Raw genomic sequence first — 16800 nt, 5'->3', positions numbered from 1 at the left:
TCAGTCAGTTAAGGTTATGATAGTAGTTGTCATTCTTGGCAGGACGCTGATAATTCCTTTTACCAGAACACATAAAGAACAGAGTATATGTTACTCAACATTTAAATTTTTTTTTTTTTTTTTTTTTTTTGAGATGGAGTCTCACTCTGTCGCCCAGGCTGGAATGCAGTGGCGTGATCTCAGCTCACTGCAAGCTCTGCTTCCTGGGTTCACGCCATTCTCCTGCCTCAGCCTCCCAAGTAGCTGGGACTACAGGCGCCCGCCACCACGCCTGGCTAATTTTTTTGTATTTTTAGTAGAGAGAGAGTTTCACAATGTTAGCCAAGATGGTCTCGATCGCCTGACCTTGTGATCCGCTCACCTCAGCCTCCCAAAGTGCTGGGATTACAGGTGTGAGCCACCGCACCTGGCCTTAAATTGTTTTTAGAAATTAAATATATAAAGAAGCTTTGCATTACAAAGTGGTGCCTTTTCTAAAGTGGTTAGGAGAGCTGAACTCTAGTACGTTAAGATTAGAAGAGAAATGTATTTCAGAAAACTACTTTTTCAAGATCATGATATAATTACCTGTAGGCAGGTTGAAGTGATTTTTGATAATTTCTAATGGTGGTTTTTGTTTTGTTTTTTGAGACGAAGTCTCGCTCTGTCGCCCAGGCTGGAGTGCAGTGGTGCAATCTTGGCTCACTGCAACCTCCATCTCCCAGGTTCAAGCAATTCCCCTGTCTCAGCCTCCCGAGTAGCTGGGACTGCATGCAGGTGCATGCCACCATGCCTGGCTAATTTTTTTTTTTTTTGTATTTTTAGTAGAGACGGGGTTTCACCATATTGGTCAGGCTGGTCTTGAACTCCTGACCTCAGATAATTCACCCGCCTCAGCCTCCCGAAGTTCTGGGATTACAGGCGTGAGCCACTGCGCCCGACCTCTAATGGTGTTTTATATTTAAAGATGATGCTATTGTTAATTGGTCTAGTTTATCTTTTAATAGTTTTTGTCAGCCGGGCACAGTAGCTCGTGCCTGTAATCCCAGCACTTTGGGAGGCCGAGGCGGGCGGATCACGAGGTCAGGAGATCAAGACCATCCTGGCTAACACAGTGAAACCCCATCTCTACTAAAAATACAAAAAATTAGCTGGGCGTGGTGGTGGGCGCCTGTAGTCCCTCCCAGCTACTCGGGAAGCTGAGGCAGGAGAACGGCGTGAACCCAGGAGGCGGAGCTTGCAGTGAGCTGAGATGGCGCCACTGCACTCCAGCCTGGGCGACAGAGCGAAACTCCATCTCAAAAAAAAAAAACTGGCTCTCTAGCTGTTTCTGCCTTTGGTCTGATGTTTATAAAATAGGAATTTATATTAGTACTACAGACTTGTTCTGTTGGCTTTATTTGTTCCCCTTAATTATGCCACATACTTAATCAAATTTTTTTTAGAAAGCTAATTATTATTTCTCTGTAAGCTCAAAGCTATAACTTACTTGTTTATGGTCATTTCCTGCCATTATTCATTATAAAGTGGTGGCCAGGTCAGTAGTAAGGTTACAGTTTAGCATCTCATAAATGAATTTGCTTTATTTTAGTGATCCTATCTTCAAATTGATATTCAGCTCTTCAGTTGTTATAAAGGCCCTATTTAAAGAAAGGACTTTTTCTTTTAAACTGGAATTTTCTCTGATTCTGCTGATATTTTGGAAATTAATTCAGGAGGCCCTATGTCTTAACAGGTGTGGAAATTAGGGAGATTGCATAAGAGAAGTAAAATGGAGAAAACGGAAACTTTTTTTTTTTTTTTTTTTTGCCATATCCTGAGTTGTGGATTTTTCCCCCCCAAGGACTCTTAACAAACACTGTATTCAAATATAACAGCATATGCTCAGGACATGTGGTATTAGGTTTTGTAGCTGAAACGAGTGAATAATCATTTTTTTAATAGAAAGTGTTAAGTAGTAGATAAGAGTTCTTGTTAAATTGTGTTCACTTTATTTGCTTCTAAAAGATAAGCATTTTAACACAGAATTTTATTTATCAGATTCTTAACAGATTGTTGAACTTCCGTTGTTTGACAGGATCTCATTCTTATCTCCCAGGTTGGAGTGCAGTGGCATGATCACGGTTCACTGCAGCCTCGACCTGCTGGGTTTACGTGATCCTCCCACCTCAGCCTCCTGAGTAGCTGGAACTGCAGGCACATGCTGCCATGCCTGGCTAATTTTAGAATTTTTTGTGGAGACAAGGTTTCAGTATGTTGCCCTGGCTGGTCTCGAACTCCTGAGCACAAGTGATTCTCCCACTTTGGCTTCCCTAGGTGGTAGGATTATAGGCATAAGCCATCATGCTTGGCCGACTGTAGAGGTTTTGTAGGCATGTAAGAATACTACTGTTTCTTGATTAGTCATTTTTTAATGTTTGTTGTTCATCAGCAGTATGGAGTGATAATGGTTTGATATTTTTTTGAAATAGAGTCTGCCTCTGTCTCCTAGGCTGGAATGCAGCGGTGCGATCTCAGCTCACTGTAACCACCACCTCCCAGGTTCACAAGCGATTCTCGTGCCTCAGCCACTCGAGTAGCTGGGATTATAGGTGTGTGCCACTATGCCCAGATAATTTTGTATTTTCATTAGCGTCGGGGTTTCACCATGGTTGGCCTGCCTGTTTTGGAACTCCTGGCTTCAAGTGATCCACCCACCTTGGCCTCCCAAAGTGCTGGGATTACAAGTATGAGCCACCGCACTTTGCCTGAATTGTTATTTTAAAGTTATCTTTCAACTTGGTACACTAGAACACTTATTTTTCCTTCTGTACAGTGAGGTTGTTACAGACTGAATGGTTTTTAGACTTTATTTCAACTCTGAGTTGAAATATTTAAAATGATAGAAAATGTCATTTTCTATTAAATGTGAGACAAATACACAAATCATATCTGTACGAACATTGGGAAATACAGTAGAAACTCTTTATTGAATAAGGTCTCATAAACCCAGGTCTCACCTTTGCATTGAAACATTTTCTAAAGGAAAAAAAAGATCTGGATATCATGTTTAGATGCCTTTTGTTTAAAACAAAGTCTTTTAAGTTTTTGTTATAAAGTGTGTATGAATGTGATACTTTTACAAATATTAACTTGAAAAGTCACTTTATTTTAAGTTATGTTATTCATAATTTTTATTTCTGTTGTGTGCAGGGTAGGTAGGTCTTCCTTGAATATTAGAGCGCTAAGGGTCTTGGGAATCATCAGATACAATCAGTCTTAAGCAGAATCAGCCTTTTAAAAATGTAGATGCTTGGGTCCTACACTAGACTAGATCCACTGAATCAGTTTATAGGAATGAGGCTTAGGCATGTTCAGGATTTTCAAAATGTTCCACAGGAAGTTTTTTGGGTTTTTTATTATGGTTAAAAGAAAGCGTTAAAATTTACCATCTTAGTCATTTTCAAGTATACAGCTCAGCATTGTTAAGTACATTCATGTTGTGACCACAGGAAGTTTTTATTAACCCACTGATTAAGTACTGTTGATCCCATTCTACTTTTTCATTTTCTTAGGTGAAAAACATGGAACTTGGAACCTTGAGGGACTTGTCCCGCCTCGCACAATGAGTTCCCAATAATACTCATGATTTCATACCATCTTACTTATCTCTGTACCACTTTGGCATTCTTGACTCAAGCTAGAATTAGAATTAGGGATTGTACCTACTAATAATTTTCCGTTAGATTCAGTTTTAACTTAATTTTAACTATTAATTGAGTTTGGCTCTTCAGCAACCTTACACTGCTTTTTGGGAAGAGAATGAAATCTCTTTTGTGAAGTTAGCCATAAAAATATTGAAAGCATATAAAACGTCAGTGTTAAAAATCAGCATTAATAGGTGACTTTCAGAAAGCCTTCATAAAGGAGGTGAGTTGAAGAATAGGTAGGGCATGGATAGGAGAGGAGAGAATACCCCAAGTTTGAGAGAGAGGATTTGATGGGCCCGGGTTTAAATGCCATGGCTCACTTCTGTAATCCCAGTGTTTTGGGAGGCTGAAATGAGATGATCACTTGAGCCCAGGAGTTTGAGACCAGCCTGGATAATATGGTGAGACCCTGTCTCCACAAAAAAATACAAAAATTAGTTGGCTTGGTGGCTCAATGCCTGTAGTCCCAGCTACTTGGTGGTGAGGTGAGAGGATCACTTGGGCCCGAGAGATAGAGGCTGCAGTCAGCCCTGATCGCACCACTGCACTCCAGCCTGGGTGACTAAGTAAGAGATCTTGTCTCAAAAAAAAAAAAAAAAAAAGCCTTTTCACTTGCTTACTGTATGATCTCGAACAAGTTATTGAACCTTCCTGAGTTTCAGTTTTCTTATCTGTAAAAGAGGGTCATAGATTTTCTATAAGGTTTAAATGAGATTATGTTGTGTAAAATACTTAGCACTGTGGCAGGTTCTTTGCAAGTGTTGTATAAAGGAAAGGCATTGACAGCACCTGATGGGCATGAATTTAGTGTGAGGGATAGAAGAGTGAGAAAGTCAGATTGACATTATGCAAGAAACTGTGTTGATTAGAATACTGAGAGTGAGGTTGTTGTGTTCATATTAGACTGAAGCAAAGGGCAGCCAATCTTGTTCAAGAACATAAAAATATTGGAATTGTGATTGAAACCTGGAATGCTGCTTTCCTGCATTTCATGGTACTGTTTTAGGGGAATGTAATCAAACCATTAATTATTGTTTCTTTTCAAAGACTAAAATGGAATGAAAGTTGTTTGGAAGTAAAAGATGCTTAAGATTAGAAATTTAAAAGTCATAGAGTTAACTATGTGCATTTCCATTGTATACAAAACTTTTTATATACTGTAAGGTTGAAGTTTTACATGCTTTGTAGACTTTTCTTTTTGCATGGGTAGTAGAGTTTGAACAATGATCTAGGAGCTGAGGGTGGGAATGTGTATGTTTAATCATCAAAACTTTTCCAGTGGAAGAAGTTGGGGACAATTCTGCCTATTTAATGTGGTTTTATCAATTAGGGGTTCTGTGGATTTCAAACCAACAAATCAGATCACAGCTAACATAGTTTAGAGGTGTTCATTTCAACCATTTTTTTTCTTTTCCTTTTTTTCTTTCTTTTTTTTTTTTTTTTTTTTTTGAGACAGAGTCTCACTCTATCACCCAGGCTGGAGTGCAGTGATATGATCTCAGCTCACTGCAAGCTCCGAGTCTCGGGTTCACACCATTCTGCTGCCTCAGCCTCCCGAGAAGCTGGGACTACAGGCACCCATCACCACACATTTTTAGTAGAGATGGGGTTTCACCATGTTAGCCAGGATGGTCTCAATCTCCTGACCTCATGATCCTCCCGCCTCAGCCTCCCAAAATGCTGGGATTACAGGTGTGAGCCACCATGCCCAGCCTTCAACAACTATTAAATTGACTTGAGACTGGGTGCGGTGGGTCATGCCTGTAATCCTAGCACTTTGGGAGGCTGAGGCAGGTGGATCACCTGAGCTCAGGAGTTAGAGACCACCCTGGGCAACATGGGGAAATCCTGTCTCTACTAAAATACAAAAGAAAAACCGGGTGTGGTGGCGCTTGCCTGTAGTCCCAGCTACTCTGGAGGCTGAGGCACAAGAATCGCTTGAGCCCGGGAGGCAGAGGTTGCAGTGAGCTGAGATCACACCACTTCACTTCAGCTTGGGCTTGACACCGTCTCAAAAAATAAATAAGAGTAAAAAATAAGTTGACTTGAGATATTTTTGCCAAGAACACCTGGCAGTGTAATTTTGACTAGATAGAGATGGATTAAGAAAAAAAATCCATCTTCTTGGATTTCTTCTCTACCTACCAGGTAGTTTTTCAAGTTGTGTTGACCAGCTACAGCCTATTAATGGATTGTAAGATCCTAACCAGCATTTTATGTTATGTTGTTATGTTATGTTATGTTATATGTTATTTTGGAGACAGTCTCACTCTGTCGCCCAGGCTGGAGTGAAGTGGCATGATCTCGGCTCACCACAGCCTCTGCCTCCCGAGTTCAAGTGATTCTTGTGCCTCAGCTTCCTGAATAGCTGGGACTAGTAGAGATGGGGTTTTGCCATGTTGCCCAGGCTGGTCTCAAACTCCTGAGCTCAGGCAATCCTCCTGCCTCGGCCTCCCAAAGTATTAGGATTACAGGCGTGAGCCACCACGCACAGCTCTAGCCAGCATTTTAAAAAAGAAACAATCAGAGTACATAGGATTATAGTAAGGATAAATAATGTTTCATCAAAACTTACATCATTATACATATATACATACAAATTGGAATGTGTATACTGGGTCACTTTGTAAAAAGTATTTGTTGTTCTGGATTGCTGTTGAAAACCTAGTGGCATTTTAAAGCCGTTATGTAAACCATTTCATCCCAGTTTTTCTGGTACCTTAGAGAGCACACTTGGACTGCCTGTGTGCTTAGTCAAAACCTACATACTTACTGTCTGCCCTTTCTAAATTCCCTTCTTTCCCTGCCTCGTTGAACTCATTTTTTTGAAAGGTTATTCTTTTCCCTTCTGATTATATGTAAAAATGTTTCCTCTACCCCTTTCAATTCCTTGAAAAATGCATTTGGGAGAATTATTTTCACTACATAATAATTTATTTGAATAGTCCATTTGTGACTGACTTAATGCCTGCCATGAGTTGAGCCCCAAGCTTTAGGCACTGAGGCTACCAAGTTGAAAAGGACAAAGTCGTTGATCTAGAGGAGGTTCACAGTCCATGAAGAAGACAGTTAGGTCAATAGTTACCAAGCAGCATAAGTACTGTTTAACAAAAGATACAAGCAGACTGTGAGAGTAGAGGAAAAACTACCTAATGCAGCACCAGGGACAGGGTGCTGAGGAGGGTTGTGTAAGCAGTGGGGAGCTGTTTACAGGGGTTTCATGCAGGAAAGTAACCAGATGAAATTTGGGCTTTAGGGAGATGGCAATTCTGGATAATGTGACGCTGACTCTAAAATGAGAAACTAGGAGCAGAGATATACAATATAGCATTTTCCAAAGAAAGTCAACCCTTGTAGTTAAACTGGATGGTGTATTGGAGGCAAGGGAAGTGATAAAACTGATAAAAAAAATTGAGGTAGAATAAATATCTAAATTGAGGTAGAATATCTAGCATAGAATATCTAAATAACAGGCCTTATAAGTCTTAACGTCTGCATGTGTGCCTACACATTCAGTTACATTTTGTCTTCAGAGATTCCTGAGTAAAAACTTGAACGTACAGATGATTTTATTAATACTTAGTTCAGTCCTACCCCCAGAACATCTCCAGCTGTAGCCCTGAGTGTTTCTAGAGAGGGGTGGGGTGGAGAATAGTTATAAAGGACTATTAATTCTTATAGCATCCCAGAGAGGATGATAAATATAAAATACTTTGCTTATCCTCACACTTTAAAAATACTTTAAAAAATAAAAATTTAGTGTTATTGCTCACCTTATGAATATCAATGAGGTAAAGGGGTAAAATATTAAAAATATTTTTAAAAATTTTTAAATTTATGTCATCCAGTCCAAAATCTCACGTCTCTCACTGCCTCTGAACCCTCCCTTTTTTTTTTTTTAATTAACACCATATATACGTTAGATTTTGCATAGTCTTACCAAGGATGATGAAGTTAGACACAAAAATCAATTTGGTAGGGGAAAAAAACCATAGAAGTAGTTTGTCAGAGATGTCTGTTTTCTGAGGCCATTACATTTCCAGAGAGCAAATGGAGGCATTGACCTGTTGTGCTTAATGACCCTTGCTCTGACTTCCTGCTCTCCAAGTAACTTTCTAATCATATTTTGGCATCCTGGGTACATTTGTCTGTAGGGTAAAAATATGTTAAAGAATGAACATGAGAATCTTCTTGATAGTTACATTTTTTATTGTAATTTAATAAATCTGACAATCTAGTTAAAATGAAGAAAAATAGGAGATACAATATATAAGCCTGAAAGTGCTTCTGTGATATTTAGGAGATCTACTCTGTCCCTTATCTAGGGATATTAAGCCTTAAGATGCAGAAAGCTAGCAAACTGGCTTCATGCCCAGTAAGCTCCCTCTGAAACACCTGTTTTTCCCCCAGTTGCCATTATTAGTTCATGATTTTTGAACTTTTATTCTGCTCTTCTAGTGAACGTGGTTAAGAACATGGTAAACTTAGCTATTACAAAGGGATTGCATGCCGTTTGTTTTAGATCAGTACCTCCACACACTTGAACAAATACCATGTTGCCATTAGCAATGGTGTCACTGAGGCTGAGACTTTTATCGGGGTGAAGAGATACATCCTGGTTTCAACCCCTCACCATTCTCCATGATTCTGATCTCTGAGAAAGGGGATAATTTAACCCCAATTTTGAAAATTGCTTTTTCTGTATCTACGTTCTATCTACATCCAAATTTAGATAACTTGGATTTCAACCATCTGGAAATCACGTATTTAACAGCCTGTGATTTTTATGAACTTCATTTCTCACTTTACTGTATTCACTTTTGCCTACCGTTTCACTGCTTCTCCTAAGCCAGTTCTGTGGAAAGAAAAGTTTATTCAGGGGTTTTAAAGTACAACTATGGCTTTCTAAAGAGTGGAAAAATAAAATTTCTACACTCCATGCCAACCTTCTCCATTATGTCTACACAACTTTGTCATAACCTTGGAATATCCTTATATTCAGGTGTGGAGGATACACAGATGTGAAATAGCCAAGAGCAGATAAATTTCTCCGTGTAGAGCAAGGACTTGTCAGCAGATTTTTTCAGGCCCTCTTGACTATACTTATACTTTCTGTGCTTAAAGGAGAAGTGAGTAAACTAGGGGACACAATTTCAGATTATTGTCTAGCAAAAAATATGACTTGTTATGCCTTGAAGAGGGGGCGAGGAAGCATTTTTATGTTTTATTTAAAGAGTCAAGCCATAGTAATTTACAACTCTTGACTATAGTCAGCTCACTAAAGCTTGCTTTCCCCTTCTGTTTTCCTGGGACTCCCTGTTTCTGCTATTAAGATTAGCTCCTATCCAAACATCATTCTCTGTGGGGATTGATCTTTTTTCAGTCAAGAAGAATGTATTTTGGTCATCAGTGATATTGCCTTTGCCCATCAAGCAGTTATTGGTAGAGAGTAAATACCTAAATTCATCACTCCTAAATTCTAGACTCTCAGACTTGTCACTTCACCTCCATGCCAAATTTCTTCTCCACTTGAACTTTTACTCAAAGATAACATAAGCATTGCCCACCCACCAGTATTAACCACAGGAATGCTTTCCATCAGGAATTAAATGTTGTGTTATTGACTTGGTAGGCAAGTTAAGCTGTGTCTAACCTGTGATGTAGATAAATATTGAGTAAATCATTAAAGATGGGGTTATGAAACAACAATCATTCTTAAACTGTAGCTTTTAAAGGGTTTATGAATATTATCCTTTTACCACACCCTTAACAATTAGGCATGGAACTGAAGATAGGAAGACGCACACCATTTCTCACCAAGGAGATAAACTGAAAACTAATTCAAGTATTGGAAATCCAGTTTTTTCTTTTCCTTTATGAGAAGTGGGAATACTTCCTCCCATTAACCAATCCCTAGGATCTTACTATGCTTTAGTGGTGGTTTTCAGGCATTTCTGATTAACGAATAATTCACTTGACTATTACAGAGTCCTCTTGGTGAGCAGAAGCAGCATGAACCAGCATGAGCTCAAGTCATTTCAACATCTGTTATGAATTACTGTTCTTATAAAGACCTTATTTAGTCAGATGTGAAGGACATCGTATGATACAGACTATAATCTGCACCAAACTAAAACTGCTTCCTGGACCATAGGCCAAGTTGAGGAAATGGTTTGCAGGACAGAAAATCGCCTCTCTCTGGTTTCCCTACTAGCTGCCCAACAATATTCTAAGTTAATGCAAGTGCTATAGTTAGGGTTTGTTACAAATCTAAGATCTCAGAAAAATTGAATAACTAGAAGCAAAAGTAAAGACAAGCTGTTTAAAACAGGAAAAACTGGCGAACACCTACTTTTTATTTATTTATTTATTTTTTATTTTTATTATACTTTAGGGTTTTAGGGTACATGTGCACAATGTGCAGTTTTGTTACATATGTATCCATGTGCCATGTTGATTTCCTGCTACCATTAACTCGTCATTTAGCATTAGGTGTATCTCCTAATGCTGTCCCTCCCCCCTCCCCCCACCCCACAACAGTCCCCGGAGTGTGATGTTCCCCTTCCTGTGTCCATGAGTTCTCATTGTTCAATTCCCACCTATGAGTGAGAACATGCGGTGTTTGGTTTTTTGTGCTTGCGATAGTTTACTGAGAATGATGTTTTCCAGTTTCATCCATGTCCCTACAAAGGACACGAACTCATCATTTTTTATGGCTGCATAGTATTCCATGGTGTATATGTGCCACATTTTCTTAATCCAGTCTATCGTTGTTGGACATTTGGGTTGGTTCCAACTCTTTGCTATTGTGAATAGTGCCGCAATAAACATACGTGTGCATGTGTCTTTATAGCAGCATGATTTATAGTCCTTTGGGTATATACCCAGTAATGGGATGGCTGGGTCAAATGGTATTTCTAGTTCGAGATCCCTGAGGAATCGCCACACTGACTTCCACAATGGTTAAACTAGTTTACAGTCCCACCAACAGTGTAAAAGTGTTCCTATTTCTCCACATCCTCTCCAGCACCTGTTGTTTCCTGATTTTTTAATGATGGCCATTCTAACTGGTGTGAGATGGTATCTCACTGTGGTTTTGATTTGCATTTCTCTGATGGCCAGTGATGAGGAGCATTTCTTCATGTGTTTTTTGGCTGCATAAATGTCTTCTTTTGAGAAGTGTCTGTTCATGTCCTCTGCCCACTTTTTGATGGGGTTGTTTGTTTTTTTCTTGTAAATTTGTTTGAGTTCATTGTAGATTCTGGATATTAGCCCTTTGTCAGATGAGTAGGTTGCAAAAATTTTCTCCCATTGTGTAGGTTGCCTGTTCACTCTGATGATAGTTTCTTTTGCTGTGCAGAAGCTCTTTAGTTTAATGAGATCCCATTTGTCGATTTTGGCTTTTGTTGCCATTGCTTTTGGTGTTTTAGACATGAAGTCCTTGCCCACGCCTATGACCTGAATGGTATTGCCTAGGTTTTCTTGTAGGATTTTAATGGTTTTAGGTCTAACATATAAGTCTTTAATCCATCTTGAATTAATTTTTGTATAAGGTGTAAGGAAGGGATCCAGTTGCAGCTTTCTACATATGGCTAGCCAGTTTTCCCAGCACCATTTATTAAATAGGGAATCCTTTCCCCATTTCTTGTTTTTGTCAGGTTTGTCAAAGATCAGATAGTTGTAGCTATGCGGCATCATTTCTGAGGGCTCTGTTCTGTTCCATTGATCTATGTCTCTGTGGTGGTACCAGTACCATGCTGTTTTGGTTACTGTAGCCTTGTAGTATAGTTTAAAGTCAGGTAGCGTGATGCCTCCAGCTTTGCTCTTTTGGCTTAGGATTGACTTGGCGATGCGGGCTCTTTTTTGGTTCCATATGAACTTTAAAGTAGTTTTTTCCAATTCTGTGAAGAAAGTCATTGGTAGCTTGATGGGGATGGCATTGAATCTATAAATTACCTTGGGCAGTATGGCCATTTTCACGATATTGATTCTTCCAACCCATGAGCATGGAATGTTCTTCCATTTGTTTGTATCCTCTTTTATTTCATTGAGCAGTGGTTTGTAGTTCTCCTTGAAGAGGTCCTTCACATCCCTTGTAAGTTGGATTCCTAGGTATTTTATTCTCTTTGAAGCAATTGTGAATGGGAGTTCACTCATGATTTGGCTCTCTGTTTGTCTGTTATTGGTGTACAAGAATGCTTGTGATTTTTGTACATTAATTTTGTATCCTGAGACTTTGCTGAAGTTGCTAATCAGCTTAAGGAGATTTTGGGCTGAGACAATGGGGTTTTCTAGATATACAATCATGTCATCTGCAAACAGGGACAATTTGACTTCCTCTTTTCCTAATTGAATACCCTTTATTTCCTTCTCCTGCCTGATTGCTCTGGCCAGAACTTCCAGCACTATGTTGAATAGGAGCGGTGAGAGAGGGCATCCCTGTCTTGTGCCAGTTTTCAGAGGGAATGCTTCCAGTTTTTGCCCATTCAGTATGATATTGGCTGTGGGTTTGTCGTAGATAGCTCTTATTATTTTGAGATACGTCCCATCAATACCTAATTTATTGAGAGTTTTTACCATGAAGGGTTGTTGAATTTTGTCAAAGGCCTTTTCTGCATCTATTGAGATAATCATGTGGTTTTTGTCTTTGGTTCTGTTTATATGCTGGATTACATTTATTGATTTGCGTATGTCGAACCAGCCTTGCATCCCAGGGATGAAGCCCACTTGATCATGGTGGATAAGCTTTTTGATGTGCTGCTGGATTCGGTTTGCCAGTATTTTATTGAGGATTTTTGCATCAATGTTCATCAAGGATATTGGTCTGAAATTCTCTTTTTTGGTTAAGTCTCTGCCAGGTTTTGGTATCAGGACGATGCTGGCTTCGTAAAATGGAACACCTACTTTTTAACATAAAAAATAGTAATAGCATTAAATATCAGGAAGTTGAGATTCATTTTTAAAATATTCAAATGATAAAGTGAAATTCATCTAAACTTAGGTGCTATTGGCCAGGTGCTGTGGCTCACACCTGTAATCCCAGCACTTTGGGAAGCCGAGGCTGGTGGATCACCTGAAGTCAGGAGCTTAAGACCAGCCTGGCCAACATGGTAAAACCCCATCGCTAGTAAAAATACAAAAATTAGCTGGGTGTGTTGGCACATGCCTGTAATCCCAGCTACTTTGCGGGATGAGGCCCAAGAATTGCTTGAACCCGGGAGGCGATGGTTGCCGTGAGCCAAGATTGCGCCACTGCTCTCCAGCCTGGGCGACAGAGGGAGACTGTATCTCAAAATAAAATAATAAAATAAATACGTGCTGTTAAGAAAAATTCCAGAAAAAAGAGTAGGAAGCTGGATAACTTTGAGGCACAGCCAAAACTGATTTTATTGCTATATTGTAAAGTTAGCTGTTATAACAGGGCCTTTTAATGACACCTGGACAAAGATTAGTATTAATGTGAAGGCCCCTCAGATCGAAGGGAAGCTGTTGGTGGGCTCATCGTGCCTATGTGTCTAGTTGCCTACCAGACATCTCAGATTCAGAATCATGTAAATATCTTAATACATATAGTACAGAGCTCTTCAGAAACATACACACCCTAATAACCACCAGCCACCACCTTTGTTACTTTTATTCCTATCTCAGTAAATGGTGCTGCCCAGGAAGAAAACTCAGGAAGCATCCTAGATGTCCCTTTTCCCTCTCCTCTTTTTTTGCTAAGATAAAACAGGAAAACATGAAACATGGTCCTTGCACTCAAGTAGCTTACATCTGCTTGGGAAGCTAAGACAAAAACAAGACAAAGTCAATACAAGATAAAAATTATAGGATAAATATACAAGACCCTGGCCAGGCATGGTGGCCCACACCTGTAATCCCAGCACTTTGGGAGGCCGAGGCGGGTGGATCACCTGAGGTCAGGAGTTGGAGACCAGCATGACCAACATGGCAAAACCCTGTCTCTACTAAAAATACAAAAGTTAGCCGGACGTGGTGGTGGGCGCCTGTAATCCCAGCTATTTGGGAGGCTGAGCCAGGAGAGTTGCTTGAACCCGGGAGGTGGAGGTTGCAGTGAGCCAAGATCACGCCATTGCACTCCAGCCTAGGCAACAACAGCGAAACACACAAGGCCCCATGTAATTGAGTTTTACCGAGCACAGTGGCTTAGGATTTTCATGAAAGAATGCAATCAAACCAAGTGGGGTGGTTTTGAGCTGGCCAGTGACAGGCTGACAAGAATACCCTGGTACCTGCTCTTACACATTGTCCCTGATCCTTTTTATGAGGAAAACATACAAATGGTCTTTTTTGTTGATGCCATTTTCTCTGGAGGTTGCCATTTGCAGTTCTGTGGAAAGAAAAGTTTATTTTCTTTTCATTCTCCTGAGCTTCCACAAACTACTGCTCTAAGTATCTCTTAAGGTTGGTGTAGCCTGTGTCAGTCTCTCTGATGCTACTGTTTTTTAGTATCCACATGCTGTATTACATTGTTCCAGGTTAGAGTTCAGTGGATCCTGAACATGTTTCTTCAGCATGCCTTAGTGGTGGTATGGAAGACACCACCGCCTCTTGCCATGAGGTTGTGAAATACATTCCTACCTACCTGTGGCTGTCTAATAGGAACTAGCTTGAGCCATATGGCCACGGTTGTTGCTTCAGGGCTGGCTGCATGGCCCTTTGGAAGACCTTACATTAGTTAAGGGTAATGAAGATATTGGGGTGCCATTAAGTTATTGAAACATGGGACAGCAGCAGATTAGAGTCTCACAATCATAAAGGAAGTTAGTACCTGTGAACTAAATTATTACTCATTTATTCTGTGTGAGCATCACTTTAGAGGAAAGTGCTTCTTCAGCTTTCTTCATAACACTCTGTCTTCTTAACTGCATGCATTCCTCGATGTCATTCAACCCCAGTCATCTCATTAATTCCAAGCACTAAAGCTTGCTTCCAGAACCCAGCTATAGGCATGAAGCGGCACCTAGAAAATTTTTGCGAAGAGTTAGATAATGATTGTGCTTCTTGAATTAGGAAGAACCGTTTCTCTCTTCAGTTTTTCTGCAATTAGATGCCATAATATTTCTTCACCCTCTTCACAGACCTTTGTCAACCTTTTCTGTGTATTGCTAAAACGCACTTGGAGTATGTTCTTTGATGCATTGAAAAGGCATCCCACTTATTTATAGTCACCTACCTTGGAAACATCAGGAACATATCCAAGAACCAGAAACTAAGGAATAAAGGCTTTTGAGCAGCAGAAGTTGTGGTTAGAAAATTCATGTACTTACCCCTAAAACTATTCCTCAAGCTTTCATTCAGAGCCTATTTGTTCTTACTTAAAGTACCATTTTGGCACTTGGGATATGGCTTCTCAGCTAGTAAGTAAAATTCTCTACTAAAGGTAGAAGTAGGACTGCTAAGATCAGCCACTGTTTGGAAGCCAGTAAGAAAGAAGATTTAATACAATACAGGCCACCACTGTAGCTTTTTAGGAAGTCAGACTTAGTTAATTGAGTTGCCCCTCAAACTATTAATCTAATTCAGTCTAGTATAATAAAAATAATAGCCAAACTTCAGTAATAGTCCATATGGTAATGATCCCAATTATCAGGAAGAATAAATTATGTTCCAAGATAATATAATTTTTTAAGACTTCCATCAGAAAAAATTTGAATCTTTAAATATTTGCTTTAAAATGTTTGGTACTTGAAGGTTAAACTTTATCCAGAAAATATACCCCTTTTAGGTTATAAGAAAGCATTAATGCATGTTCTTGATCTCCAAGTTTGTTTGTTTGTTTTTTGATGTGGGGTCTCACTCTGTCACCCAGGCTGTAGTGCAGTGGCATGATCATAGCTCCCTGCAGCCTCGACCTCCTTGGCTCAAGCGATCCTCCTACCTTAAGTCTCCCAGGTAGCTGGGACTGCAGGCTCATGTTAGCAAGCACAGCTAGCCCAGTGATTTTTTTACTGAAGCACTTTTAATTTGATTCACTGGAAGTAGTGGTAGCTGATATTTGTATAAACTTTGTAGGTTTTGCCTTGGAGAATTTTCAAGTGGTAGATGGGGCAGGTACTCTACTAAGACCCAAAGTGGTTAAGTGTTTTGGACAAGGTCACATAACTAGTAAGCAGCAGGACTACTTACTGGTTCTCCACCTCCTCACTCGTACTGTAGCCTGTAACACATATCATGCTGTTGCTTTCATCTGATAGACATAGTGACAAAGTTCCTCCTAAAGGGGTCTGGGGTCCTTCAGCAGGGGCCTCCTCCTGCCTGTTCCATGAGCAGAAAAGTCTGCAGCTGCATGAGGATTCTGTTGAGCTCCTTTATACATCTCATTGAGTCGGAAAGTTGGAAATGTCCTAACTAACAATCACTCATCCAAGGGTGTCACTGATGTCTTGCCTGTTCCAAAGGAAGAAGATAATATTTGCCATTCTTGCAAAGCAGGAGGAGCTTATTCCATGTGTTGCCTTTTTAAAACTTTTACTAAGTCCACTTTACAGATAGAAAAGTACTCAATAGGTTTTTTCTAGCTGCTTTCGTCTTTTCTTTCCTTTGATACATTTTGTCCCCATTGCCAGTATGTACTTCAGAGTTCGCCATACTTGTGTACCTTTTGTAATACTTCCATAATAATCTTTTTTCCTAGAGTATTCACAATTCAGTTATCATTGGAAAGTTTGAGGTAGGCATTTTCTAAGACATTTCTAGTCTTTCAAATCCATGGTCTAATATAGGCCCTTTCAGAAACCCATGGCACTACTGACTAAAACTGCTTTCTTGCTAGTTGTGAAAACAAAAACACAGTGTAACCTTTTCTCTGGTAAAGCAGTTTAGGTTAAGCAACAGATTTGACTAATTTCTTGGTTTTGTATTTAGATATGTTCAGCAACCTTTTCACCACTTGATCTTAACGTAAGTCCTGAACAGAAACTGAAATTGTCTGAGCATGTGCCCTTTTGTGCTTTGTGCTTTATGTTTCATGTATGTTATCTAATATCTCACAACAATCCTTTGAGATACTGACATCTAGTCCCAACTTACAGATGAGGAAACCAAGGTTCAGAGAGATGAAGTAACTTGCCTAAGATCCTGTAGATAGTAAATGTCAGAGCCAAAGGTG

The 16800-nt window shown here is 39.7% G+C and overlaps 1 protein-coding gene across 19 annotated transcripts in view; it reads left to right on the top strand.

Moving 5' to 3' along the window:
- The window catches only part of LCOR (ligand dependent nuclear receptor corepressor), a 167970-nt gene that overhangs the window by 133917 nt on the left and 17253 nt on the right, over positions 1-16800 (top strand). The window lies entirely within an intron of this gene.

Source organism: Symphalangus syndactylus, chromosome 2 (assembly GCF_028878055.3).
Source record: "Symphalangus syndactylus isolate Jambi chromosome 2, NHGRI_mSymSyn1-v2.1_pri, whole genome shotgun sequence".
Taxonomy (NCBI): Eukaryota; Metazoa; Chordata; class Mammalia; order Primates; family Hylobatidae; genus Symphalangus; species Symphalangus syndactylus.
This window is presented reverse-complemented; position numbering and strand designations above follow the sequence as displayed.